General features: G+C 38.1%; 1 pseudogene; it reads left to right on the forward strand.

Annotated features, from left to right (window-relative positions):
- Positions 1-429: 429 nt before the first annotated feature.
- LOC108700555 lies at positions 430-3,631 on the forward strand (annotated as a pseudogene).
- The last annotated feature ends 9,482 nt before the right edge of the window (positions 3,632-13,113 follow it).

Here is a 13,113-nt window from a genome sequence, read left to right on the forward strand (position 1 = left end):
TAAGTATAAAGTATGGGGCATTTTCCCGGGGGGGGAGGCAGTTAGGCTGGAGGGAGGGGGGTCTATGTGGGGTGGGAGGGGTACAGATTTTTTGTTAAAGAGTTGAATTCTCCTTTAATACCCAAATAATCTACTGATTCTTGTCTCCAGTGAAATGGGAAGTTTAATTCCAGCAACTTCACTTGTGGTCTGGGAATATTTATCATGAGAGCTTCAGTTTTAAATTTTAGGTTAACTTTTAGCCCGGAGATTTTGTGAAACTGACTCAATATTTGAAACAAATTAGGGAGATTCGTTAGGGGTTTTGTCAGCATATGTCATTTGCATACATGGTTATTTTATGGGTAGAATTACCTTTTGTGTATCCTGTGATATCTGAGGAAGCCCGGATAAATTGGGCTAAATGCTCAATTGCTAGAGCAAGTAATAATGGTGATAGTGGACACCCCTGGTGAGTCCCCCTAGCTATTTTGATTCCCTGAGAACACATTCCCATCAAACGTATGTATGCAGTGGATTTATTATACAAGACTCTAAGCGCATCCAGGAAGGGACCGGTGATTATCTGGGTAGCTCTGCAAACAGATACTGCCAGAATACTGTATTGAATGCATTCTGTATATCCAAGAGTATGCAATGGTGACCTGGAAAGATTTGCATCTGGGATTATGTTAATTAATCTGCAATTGCAGTCTACAGTTTGTCTACCTGGGATAAAGCCACATTGGTCCGGTTGAATAAATTGGGGTAAACATTCTGAGAGTCTGGTGGCCATGATCTTAGAGAATAATTTGAGGTCAACATTTAGAACCAATATAGGATTGCTTCTCAGCCTTTTGGCTCAGATGGTGAGAGGGTCTGATTACGAGAAGTGATCATATACTCCGGTAGGAACCCTAAGCCAAGGGGAGATACCGGAAGTGCAAAGAGCTTAACACGAGAGTAACACTATGGATTCCCAAGAAGAAGGCATTCTCAAGAGTCAAGAACTCTGTTCGAGTCATGACTGAGGCATCGGCTGGAGAGAAGAAACTGTTCCATATCGTGAAAAGCATCCTGGGAGAGATCGCCCATGTGAGCAGGGAGGAGATACTGGCCATCGAGTGTTCTCGAGCTTCCTGAAGCTCCTTTCGGAGAACCAGGAAGATGCCTGTTTAGCTGGATACAGGATTTTCCCGCACTTCGAGCAGGAAGAAGTGGTCTTGATCATCAAGTCCTATTCTCCTAACGTGAAGCTGGAAGAAGTGCAGCTGGTGCTAATGTGAAAAACTTGTTTTTTTGGGGAGGATATTGAACGGACTCGGGATCTGGAATTCTAAGTTCAGGTTCAAGGCAAAGTTCAAGAAGGATAAGTTATCTCCTGCAAGATTTCGTTTGGGAACCTGGAGCTTGGATTGCCTTTTTAACGGCATGCCTGCATTTTGCAAAAAATGCCGTATGTATGGACATAAAGAAGAAGCTTGTAAGGTGTGCCGGAATTGTGGTGAGACGTTCAACGATTCGAAAAGATTACAAAGAACCGAAAAGGTGCAATTTGTGCTTCAAAAGTAGTCATTTGTACGCCAACTGTCCACAAGAAGTGGAAAGACGGGGATGAGTGCTGAGAAAAAAGAAGTTTCGGTTGAGATCCTCAAAGAATCTCCGCAGTCTAAAGTGGTAGGAGAGAAATCTACTGCTAAAAGTGACCTTTGTGACTGACAGTTTGGTAAGTGTGCCTGAAGTACCAGTGAAAAGAAAACCATGTAAAAGAGGAGAGAATTTATAAAGGTACTGGAAGGACAGAACAAACAAAGAAATTCAGGACTATCTAACTACGTGGTCAGATGAAGACGAGATTAAGGCTGTGGATGAGTGTATTGTCGAAGCAAGGGCTACAGGTGACTATAGAGAAAGAGTCCTAGACTTTATTAGAAAGTTAAAATGAATGTGTTGTTAATAAAGTTCTTTTATTTCATTGGTTTCCAATGATGTTGTAGAGTTATGGTGGATCTTGATCTACTGTTAGCTTTATTACTGATTGAAACCTTTTTAGAACTTATATAGGTCTATAATTTTGGACATCCGAGTGATCTTTATCAGGTTTGGGGATTACGGATAAATTTGCTGTGAGCATTTTTTGCCCTGTAGCATATTATTAAACATGGTTACTAGATGTGGGGATGTAATGACTCTATATTTTTTATAGTAACAAGGTGGAAAGCCATCTGACCCTGGTGCTGTGTTATTTTTCAAGTGTTTTATTGCTTGTGTTACTTCCATAATGGTTATTGGTGTATTTAAATTAGCTTTTGCCATATTTGAGAGTCTAGGTAGGGTAATGCTATCTAGTAGTCGGTCCCTTATATGAGCTGGAGGGGTTGTGGGAGGTGTATACAGAGCAGTATAAAAGGACTTTACCATATCTACTGGGTTAACTAATTTAATACCCTCCTTTGATTGTATGTAAGGAATAGGGTGATAGCCATGGTCTTGACATAATTTTTTGGCTAACAACCAATCTGGTTTGTCTTTAAATTTAAATAATTTTTGTTTGGTCCAATTATATCCTCTGTCTGCTTTATTTTGTAATAAACTCTGCAATTTGTGTCTGGCTTCTAACAGACGGGTGAGGATTTGTTGGGTGGATATACATGTATGTAATCTCTCCTGGTCACCAATATCCTGCTCCAATTTTTTTACATTTTCTAAAAACTGTTTTTTCTTATGTGTCACTAATTTTATAATTTCTCCATTAAGAGTTGCCTTATGTGCAGCCCATATTATGGACATTGGGAGATTTGCATCCAGGTTATGAGCCCAATATTACTGTAGGGCATCTGCTATATTAGAGGAGGTTGTGGGGTTTATCAAAAGTGATTCATTCAGACAGCACATTTGGCGAGTAGTTGTATACGAAGTAGGGGTGAAACTTAGTGTTATTGCAGCGTGGTCGGAAAAAAAAAATAGGACAAATTTGTGTTCTCGTAACCACTGGGAGAATATGTTGAGGAACCATAAAAAGATCTATTCTAGAATAGGAATTATGAGGTATAGAATAAAAAGTGTACCGTATTCCAATTCAGCTGGGTGTTGATAGCGCCAAGCATCTGTTTAGTGAGATTCAGTGAGAAGTCTTTTAACTATTTTAGGGGTAGCATTTGCTGTGGTAGTCGGAGAACCTTTTCGATTTATGATAGGGTTGATAACTAAATTAAAGTCTCCCATCAATATTATGGTCCCTTGTGAATGTTGATTTATCAAAGCAAATAATTCTAAGAAGAATTTAGTTGGATTTATGGAAGGGGCATAAATATTAATTAGTGTATATGGTCTACCTTGCAGTAACCCTATCAAAATAATATAGTGACTCTCTGGGTCCGTAATTATTTTCTGCCCCAGCAAAATGGAAATGAGAATGAAAAGCTATTGCAACATCTCTTTTTTTCTGAATATAGTGGTGCAAAAATTTGAGTGTAAGATCTATGTAAATATGGAGAAGGACCCTTATGGGGGGAATGATTATCTATTATTATTTATTATTAGATTCGCAGTGTGTGACGATAGTGCACTGACTGCCCTTTTACAAATGATTTGCCTTTTCTCTGTAATATTCAAAGAGTACCTTGTACTTTGCCCTTATTAGAAGCAGAACCAGGCTATTGGGTTTATTTAATGTTTAAAGGATTTTCTAGTAGACTTAAGGTATGAAGATCCAAATTACAGAAAGATCCATTATCCAGAAAACTCCAAGCCCTGAACATTCTGGATAAAAGGTCCCATACCTGCACATAAATCCCAAACCAAAGAGGTAAGGAACAGCATGAATCTTATACAGTAAGTGCATTAGTATCTAAAACTGTATTTCACCAATGCAAACCTACAGTATTAAGGGGTTAAAAGAACTAATAGTTTCAGTAGTTTCCTAAAACAACAACATAAAGGCTTCTGAAAACAGAAGGTATTTAGTTGCCTCATGCCATATACATAGCACTGCCTAAATACCACAAACAAGAGGTTAATTCTCATGTGAGGCTTATTGGGCAGAGACATGCAAATCACTCTTTTGTGTTCCTTTGGCATCCAGAACCTACTCTACCCCTACTCTCCTACCCACTCAGAAACCATGTTCCAATATCTTGCACTGATGAGATCTAACAAGATTGAAACATGCTGTAGGCAAGTTTGGATATATGGCTCTGAACTATTAGGCTTTATCTGCGCTATTAAACCAGTGGTTCTGGATGCATAGTTGGCCAAAGGAACATAATGGAGTGATTTACATGTTTCCACCCATAATACCTCATGTGAGAGTTAACCTCTTGTTTGTGGTATTAAGGCAGTTCTATGTATATGGTACGAGGCAAGTGAATACCTTCTGTTTTCAGAAGGCTTTATGTTGCATGTCTTACACGTTAAAGTGGACCTGTCACCCAGACATAAAAAACTGTATAATAAATGTCCTTTTCAAATTAAACATGAAACCCAAATATTTTTTTTTATTCAAGCATTCATAGCTGTTGCAAACTCATTTAGAAATATCAGCTGTCAATCAAATATTGCCTGGCCCTCCTCTATGCCTTAGATGGCAATTACTTTTCACTTTCCATTCAGCACTTATAAATGTAACTGCACTCCTCATATTCCCCCTGTTCTCTTCACATGGTGTAACCAGTGTATGTGGATGGACATCAGGTCCCCCGTTCTGGTGCACAAACAAGATTTTAAGATGATGCAAGGCTTGCCTTAAGGCTAAGGCCACACTAGGCGATAGCGCCGCGATTTGACTCGCGGCGACTTTTCGCCGCGACTTTTAAGCCGCAATCGCTGGGGAAACTTTTGCGCTGGCGACTATGGGGAATCGCGTAAAATCGCCAGCGTAAAAACACACGCGGCGATCTTTTTTCTATTGTTGCTCGAAATTGCAATTTCGTGCGACAGTAGAGAAAAGATCGCCGCGTGTGTTTTTACGCTGGCGATTTTACGCGATTCCCCATAGACGCCAGCGCAAAAGTTTCCACAACTATTGCTTAAAAGTCGAGTCAAATCGCGGCGCTATCGCCTAGTGTGGCCTTAGCCTAATAACAATGTCCACAAAATGACTCCTGTCTGCTTGCTATAATTATAAATTCCCAGAACAAAGGAAACAAGATTCAAACACTTTTAACAGTGTAATTAAAGTTCGTTTTGCTTGACTAATGTGATAAAATAGGATTTGAAATTATTTTCTTTGGGTGACTGTTTCCCTTTAAGGGCTTTTTGGCTCCTTTTAGCCCATCTCACCCTTACTAGCCTTGGTTCTTTGCTTCAGTAGTTCAGTAGTGATTGGCGAATTTATTTGCCATGCACGGATTTGTGGCGAATTTCCATATTTCGGGCCCGCAAATGTTTTGGCGAAACTACAGTAAAAATGCGCTGTGGAAAATTTGCTGCAACAAAAAAAATTGTCACGTGCCCAGTGACTTCAATGCGTTTCACAAATGTTTCAGATTAGCCCAAAACTACTCACAAGCAAAATCAAACATCAGCAATGTGTAACAAAACTTAGTCCCAAACCAAGGACCGGCCCCATACTAGTGTTTATCAGAGTTTGAGGCCTTGGTATTATTAATTAATAAAGTGAGATATAATCCCAGGTAAATTGTGTCAGTATGAAAAGTCAGAGGCAGTATTTGATACTTATCTAGCCACTGAGATATCCTAACTAACAAGTCTGGGGAGCTGGAACATTAGATTAGTCCATGCGTCTCATCAGAAGGGCTTTATTGGGTGTTATTCCTTTAGGTATTGTACCACTGAGGCCTAAAATTTAGGTGGCTGTGCAGGAATAAATTGTTCTATATGATAAATATTTATTGTGCTTGTCACATAGTAACAATTTTAATGAAGACTGCTTCTCATAAGGAGGGTGTGGGTGTGTGTTGCCTAGCTTACTTAAAAGTTGACATAATACTAGGCTACATTTAGTTAAATAAGAACTTTTCATAATTTAACTGCAGATTTCTTCACAGATGGCAATAGAATTTTTATGAGATACAATATGATGTCACCTGACCAAATGTATTTGCTATAACACTGTTAGGGGCTGATTCATGAAGCTCGAGTGAAGGATTCGAAGTAAAAAAACTTCGAATTTCGAAGTGTTTTTTGGGCTACTTCGACCATCGAATGGGCTACTTCGACCTTCGACTACGACTGCGAATCGAACGATTCGAACTAAAAATCGTTCGACTATTCGACCATTCGATAGTCGAAGTACTGTCTCTTTAAGAAAAAACTTCGACCCCCTAGTTCGCCATCTAAAAGCTACCGAAGTCAATGTTAGCCTATGGGGAAGGTCCCCATACGCTTGCCTAAATTTTTTTGATCGAAGGATATTCCTTCGATCGTTGTATTAAAATCCTTCGAATCGTTCGATTCGAAGGATTTAATCGTTCGATCGAAGGAATAATCCTTCGATCGTTCGATCGCAGCATTTGCGCTAAATCCTTCGACTTCGATATTCGAAGTCGAAGGATTTTAGTTCCTAGTCGAATATCGAGGGTTAATTAACCCTCGATATTCGACTCTTGATGAATCGGCCCCTTAGTGTCTATGAACTGATGTATATAAAATGCTTTCATCACAGGAAGTTCCTATGCAACACTGCACACTTGTGTAAATGCTGAACAATTCTGACTATGCTTTTCTATGCTGCATGAATACAGTTTAGTTTATAACCTATTATGCACCTCAGTTTCTTTACTAATGTTATTGTAGTAAGAAATGTCCATTATTAAAGGGACTATAGTGACTTACCTTACACAGCACGGGAAATTATTTTTTCAATTCTGACAATAAATTAAAAATGACTGCATTATTATGGTGGGCTCACAATACTTTTACAACAAATGAATGGTGTAAGGTAATAAAATCTATGCTACACAGAGGGTTTATTTACTAACACAGGTGCTAAACTACACCAGATATCTGTCAGGGTGGCAGTCTTGGAGGGTCAATACACAGGACATGCTGCTGACTTTGTCTGAAAGGGCCTAATTGGCATCTTAAATCTGCCACCTTCAGAAGATTAATGCACATAGCTTTTTTATCTATCTATTTATTTTTTATTTTTTTCACTGCGAACGTAATTTTTTTTTAAAATCTCTCTTTATTGTTTTTGATTAAAAAAAAGGTAAGATGAGTACAGAAGGAAAAGGGGGGCTAGGAAATACATAAGACAATTCACATCAAATTCAATCGAAAAAGAGTATTGACTTATTGAGTAACAGTAATTCACCTCGAGTCACTTTTATACTATATTTTGATTAACAGACCAGTTTTACCATTACCCTATTAAACCTTATGCAGATTAATTCTCCAAATTCAAGTTGTCTAACCATGGTCTCCATATCTGGAAGTATTGTGGTATATTATTATGCAGTAAGCTCGTAATTTAGTAGTTTCTTGAACAAGTTTCCTCCATTCGATTTCTAAACGAGGTACCTGTAGCTTCCATTTTTTTGGTATCAATGCATGTAGTAAATATAATGTTAATCTATCTGTTATCATTTTATTCTGTCTGTTATCTATATGAAACAGTATTAAAGTAATATTTGAGTGATGTAATTCAGATCCTGTTATTTTATTTATCCTATCAACCACCTTAGTCCAGTATGGGATAATACCCGGACATGTAAACCATATATGTTTATATGTCCCTATTTCCGAGTTACACCTCCATCACTTCTCAGTAGAAGTTGGGAAGATCCTATGTAACTTTTCAGGGGTATAATACCACCTACTTATAACTTTGTATAACATTTCTCTAACTCGTGAAGCTCTAGAAGTTTTATGTATATTTCTCAATATTTTGCTCCTGCTCATCAGAGGCAGCTCCATCTCGAGCTCCATTTGCCATGCATCAAAGAACTTTGTGTGATAGTTAAAGCTTATATATTAGGGAGATAGGCCTATTTTGTAACTTATTTGAGTTCAATATATTTTCCCATGCAGACATTTCAATCTCCTCCTGCTTTATATTCAGTGCTTTCTGTTATTCAGAATGCTCGGGACCTGGGGTATTCCGGATAACTGATCTTTCCGTAATTTGAGTCTTCATGCCTTAAGTCTACTAGAAATTCATTTAAACACTAAATAAACCCAATAGGCTGATTTTGCTTCCAATAAGGAATAATTATATCTTAGTTGCGGTCAAGTACAAGCTACTGTTTTATTATTACAGAGAAAAAGGAAATCATTTTTAAAAATTTGGGTTACTTGGATAAAATGGAGTCTATGAGAGACAGCCATTCTGTAATTCGGAGCTTTCTGGATATCGGGTTTCCGGATAAGGGATCCTATACTTGTATAATTATTGCTTCCAACTATGTCTTTAGTGGCGTCAAACCCTGTCCTCAGACAATGAGCCCCACCTCGTACTGGCTCTTTTTACCATTTCATAAGGAGACCTGCTAAATTTTTCACTGAGCTGCAGCCTGATGCATTTTTCACTGTGTACACAGACCTGGTCTGACATCATGGGGGTACAGAGGGTACTGTAGTAAAAGACCCTGTGGCAGAGGGGGGCCCAGAGATGGAAATGCATGATTCATGAAAGGGTCATGAATTGTGTGGAGTGGGCAGGGTTTGGTGGATTGTGAGCAGAGTTTTAACATAACTGAGTAATGCTTGGGCATTTCTTTTATACTGACAATTTTTATTAGTTTTCAACAGTACAATCATTTTATGGTATATAATGGTTTAAAACATTGCATACTCATTACATTTGCCAAAATAATATGCACACAATTCAACAAACAAACAAACAGAAAAAATAGGGTAAGGGTAGTGTAACCTGTATTATATCTGTATGTCTCTCAGGGTAGTTGCAATTCATACAATACATATAAGCTGTATATACTGTAAACTAGATATTGATGCTTGGGCATCTCAAAGACATGGTCCTGCATGAAGGGCCTTTTTTTCCATTGGGTCCCCATTTTACTTGAAGGCAAGTGAACAACCAGAGATCAAATGGACTAGTCATTGGGGCTCTCTAGGTGTTGACCCTGCTGATGTAGTTAGATAATCCACATCTTATACTGACTTCAATTAAATTTACAGAACAAAGAAGGCCTGGAAAAGTTTTGACTGAGCTGCAGCCTGATGCCTTTTTGTCTGCTCTAGAGCAGTGTGGCCATCAGGGGGGTATGAGGGTACAGTTGTCATAGGCCTGGTAGAAAGGGGAGCCCTGAGATGAAAACATATCATTTGGGGGGGTCATAACAAGGTCATGGCTTGTGCATAATGGACAGAGTTGATTTGGCAATGGGCAGGGTTTGGCATAATTAGAGAGTGGCAGGGGCATTTCAAGAGTGTTGTTGGACATGTTAGGTAGCTTTTTCAGTGGCGACCCACTAGGCGGCTAGTGTGATTATAATTGGGGCCCTCTGGGGAGGCCCCCTGCTAAACCCCATCCCTTACAAGGTTTCTTTTTATAGCTACATATGCATTTTTAACTGTGCTGCATCTGCTTCCCTTTAAGAACAGTAAATGTAATACCTATGGCATATGCAGGGAATGTCAGCTGGGGATTACTTGAGAACACTTACACGAGCATAACTAAGATGTTCTCACCTAACTGCACGAGTCTCTGCCACAGACAGCACATTTAATGTTCTTGGGAATGGGAAGTGGACACATGCAAGCAAGCAAATTTTTTGATTTAGTCACCAAATATCTCCCTTAAAGAAATGCAGTAGTCAGAACACCATTGGCCATAAGGTTTGAGTAGAAACTAGAGAAAAACAAAGAAAAACAGTGGAAAGAAATGATAAATATGCCTTTTTAAAACAGTTGCCCTAAAATAGGGGTACCGAAAAGGGAAACGGATCTTCCTGTAAATTTTGAGCTGATGGCTAACAGATCACAGCAACTCAACAATTAGGCCATTCTTATTGGTACATTCCATTCAGGCTTTTACAGGCCCGGATTTGTGGTGAGGCCACAAAGGCCTGGGCCTAGGGCAGCAAATTATTTGGGGCAGCTCCCCAGTGCTCCGGCGTGTGCGCACAGCCGACGGGCACTAGGACCGCGTGGCCTAGGGGCACCCACGATCTGAATCGGCCCTGAGCATTTAAAACATTTGCTTGAGAAACAGGTGTTGTTGTTTTTTTTTTTTTTATTATTAATGCTTGACAAATTACAACACAAGTAACAGTTGGCAATGAAGTTACATATGCAGTACGTCAAATAGATATATACAAAAAAATCAAATCAAAACAAATATTCAGATTCACGGCATACATACTTGTGGGCTTCATCTTCAAAAACTTTTCAGTTCAGTTGGTTTTAGATAGTTCAGCAGAAATAAAGACTTTTTCCATTTTCTTTCTATTTTCTATTTGTGATCGCTTTTCTAATATTGAAATGTAAAGTTTCATTTTTCACCTTCTAAAGCAGCTTAGGGTGAGGGTTGCAGAATCTTTAACTGTTCTAAACTGATACATTTAGTTGATACATTTGCTTCATTAAAGGCAGCTGTTAGAATTGATACAATAGTTGCTAAAATTCCACCGATACTGCTGAGAAATGTATCCTCTAATGGAGCAAACTGTAAAAGTTCAGATTCTGCACCTGGATCACTGAGCTGCCAGACTCAAACACTAGAGACAGGAACATTTAATACATTTCGGGAAAACGGTAAAAAATAAAAGGTGAAAAACTATTGAAAAAGGTCTTTGTTTATGATGAACAATCTGAAAACAACTCAACTGAAAAAAGTGTTTGGAAGGTTAACTAGCCCTTTAAAAAGTGTGGACTATGCGGACTTATCAAGGGTCGAATTGAAATTTTGAATTTATTTTAGTGTAATTCAACTAGGGAATAGTCCAAATTCGTTTTGAGTTTTGAAAAAAATTGAAATTTATCATGTACTATCCCTTTAAGAATTCAAAATCGACTATTCGCCATCTAAAACCTGCTGAATTAGTATTTTAGCCTATGGGGGACGTCCTACCAGGCCCGGACTGGCAATTTGTGGGTTCTGGCAAATGCCAGATCGGCTGCTATAAGGTCCCATAGAAAGTCAGTATTTAGTGGGCTGCTGGGGGCTGTTTGGGCCTCTTTGTGGGCTGATTGGGCCTCTGTGTACCTGAAATTGCCAGGGCCTATTTTAATTCTCAGTCCGGACCTGAGTCCTACAATCAATTTAAAATCAGCAGAAAACTGCACCGACTAGAGCGATCCTCCTCTTGCTTTTTCTTTCTTCTCGTGGCTGCTTCTGTGCAGTAGAGTAACAAATGGAACCTTAATGAAAAAGCTGGCTATTTCATTCTACTGCTCATGCTACGTACCGGGAAATCTGAAGAATTTAAAATAAAAAGTGATGCAACTGGTGTGTGTGTTAAGAGGTAGGTAAGTTCTTCTTTTATCTTATTTAAAAATACAAGTATTTTTAACAACACATTTATAAATGATACTGCAGACTTTCATAAAAAAGTGCCATGTATTAGTATAATTATATCTTACTTTTTACCATGAATGAAGCATGCCGACAGATCCAACAGGGAGGATAATGGCAGAATACATGCTGACAAACTTGTTTTACTGGACCTAGGCAACAAGTGGTAATGTTTTTGTAATGTCAAGGTAATCAGTAAGGCAGTTTGCATATTTTATAAAGTTCAAGTAAGTAGCACGCTTTATGAACTAAATTAAAATGCCTGCCTGCTTTCAGAGTTCACATTCAAATGAACCTTTAGTATGTTTTACAAGAAACAATTCTTAGCAACCTTTTAATTGGTCTTTCTTTTTTATAGTTTCTTAATTATTTGCCTTCTTCTTTTGACTTTTTTCCTTTTTCAAATGGGGGTCACTGATTTCAGAAGCAAAAAAAAAAACAAAACAAAAAATGAACTATTGCTCTGTGAAACTACTGTTTTTTTGTTATTGTAATACTACTTATCTTTCTATTCAGGCATCTCCTATTCATATTTGAATGTCTCACTTATACCGCTGCTTGGTTGCTATGGTAATTTGGACCTTAGCAACCACAAAGCTGCTACAATTCCAAGCTGGAGAGCTAAAAATCTAACTAATTAAAAATCTACATCATCATAAAAAAAACTCTCTACATAATAAACATTTTTTTTAAAGGTGAACAACCCCTTTAGGGGATGTTGCAAATGTCTATGAGTTATTATGGTTTAATTTCAGTCTGTGGAATCATATATGTTTGTGTAGAAAAAAAGTACATTTATATTTATTTATGGAAGTTCGGATAGTGTCTATATACCTTTCACTTAAACAGGCATTTAGGTACTATCATGCATATCTTCAGCTATACAGGTATGGGAACCGTTATGCAGAAATCCATTATCCAGACAGCTCCAAATTATGGAAAGGTCGTGTCACATAGACTCAATTTTATCCAAATAATCTAAATTTTAAAAAATTATTTCCTTTATCTCTGTAATAATAAAACAGTACATTGTACATGATCCAATCTAAGACATAATTAGTCCTTACTGGAAGCAGAGCCTATTCGGTTTATTTAATGTTCACATGATTTTCTAGTAGACTCAGGTATGTCAGGTTTGAAGATCCAAATTACAGATCCATTATCTGGAAAGCCCCAGAACATTCTGAATAACAGGTCCCATACCTGTAAAGCATATTTCTGTGACACATTGATGGTATATAAAAGCAATATATCTACCATATATTAGGCCTATTAAAATTTTACAAGACTTTGAAAAGTACTTTATATTACCTGCTTAAAAGCTTTGTCCACTCCACTACATTATTCAGGATTTCTTTAAAAAATGCAGCTCCTGTGCAAAGGCAGAAGCAGCCATAACAGCTGAAATATGCTTTTAATGTGCCTAGTTTTTATTTTAGCCTTTTAGGTGTCTAATCTCTTAGTGACGGTAAATAAGTACTTTCCCAGTGTTGCCATGGGATTTTATATCCAGTGCTACAGGGGTAGTTACAGATAGAAAAGCGCTGGTGAGTTATGCACACTACACAGGATCCAGTGCTGATTCAGGCTGTCTGCTTATTCTCCACCTTGCTTAATGAGCTCTGCAGATACATGTATCAACTACAAAATAAAACATAGAAAGATGAGCTTGCATCCAACAAGCCAAGAGCAAA

This window comes from Xenopus laevis, chromosome 8S (genome assembly GCF_017654675.1).
Source record: "Xenopus laevis strain J_2021 chromosome 8S, Xenopus_laevis_v10.1, whole genome shotgun sequence".
Lineage (NCBI taxonomy): Eukaryota > Metazoa > Chordata > Amphibia > Anura > Pipidae > Xenopus > Xenopus laevis.